Source organism: Lathyrus oleraceus, chromosome 2 (assembly GCF_024323335.1).
Source record: "Lathyrus oleraceus cultivar Zhongwan6 chromosome 2, CAAS_Psat_ZW6_1.0, whole genome shotgun sequence".
Classification (NCBI taxonomy): domain Eukaryota; kingdom Viridiplantae; phylum Streptophyta; class Magnoliopsida; order Fabales; family Fabaceae; genus Lathyrus; species Lathyrus oleraceus.
Window position 1 is genome coordinate 71,749,763 of NC_066580.1, and position 1,104 is coordinate 71,750,866.

Consider the following 1,104-nt stretch of genomic DNA (forward strand, 5'->3'; position numbering starts at 1 on the left):
CTAAAAAGGCTCACATCACAATCAATCATCAAATGCATTTCATGATCAAAAGAAGTCAAAGGCAATTTCAAGGCTCATATATGGACATCATGAATGAAAATTTCAAATCAAAACAGAAATGATTCAAATAATTCTGGAAAAATTCATGAACATTCAACACATTCAACATGATCAACATACAAAAAATCAGAAGCATCCAAGATCATTCGGCATGGAAATTAAATGGTACAAGTTGAAAAACCAAATGTGTGACACAAATTGTCACACCATGTTAACACAAGCATAAAATAGAAATGGTAAATGGGAAAAATACCAACCCAATCCTAAAACATCCATCAATGTGTCTAGAATCAGCATGTAAAATTTCAAGTCCATTGGATTAGAATCAAGCATTTCACAAGGAAAAGAGTAAGGCAAGGTCACAAATGCACCTATGGTCAAAGATTATAACACCAGCAAACATCCAGCCATGCACAACTTTCAAACTTATGATCATAAAAAACTAGATATTCTAAGGATCATTATGCAAAAAATTGGGAGTGATTTGATGCATTTTTCAATTTGTTATGATTTTTACAAGTTGATGAAAAAATGTGAAATAAAAATGGCATAGCATGGCAAAAGTGAAAAATAAATTCCAAAAAACGCCTGAAGCAGGAATCGAAGTGAGGACCATGGATTAAACAGGCCTGGGCGCGTGTTCTTCATGCTAGAACCCTAGCGAACCAGAGATGAAGATCTTCATCTTCTTCATGAAGATGAAGATGAACACCATGAATGTTCATGCAAGCTTTTTCCAGATTTTCATGATTTTCTCAGAATTTTACAAATTATATATCGTTGGAAAGCTCTTTCAATGTAGAATTCAAATATCATATTATCTAAGCCTAAATCTCCATGGATTTTCTGAATCGAAGCAAAGAAGTTTATAGATCTAAACTTGAAATCATCATATCTCACTCAATTTTCATCCAAATTCCACAAAATTTATATCAGAATTCTCACCACAACAAGATCTACAAGATTATGTACATAAAACAGAGAATTAAGAGGATCGAAAAGTGACCTCTTGAAGAACAACTCCTTGAAAACGCACGATCCAAG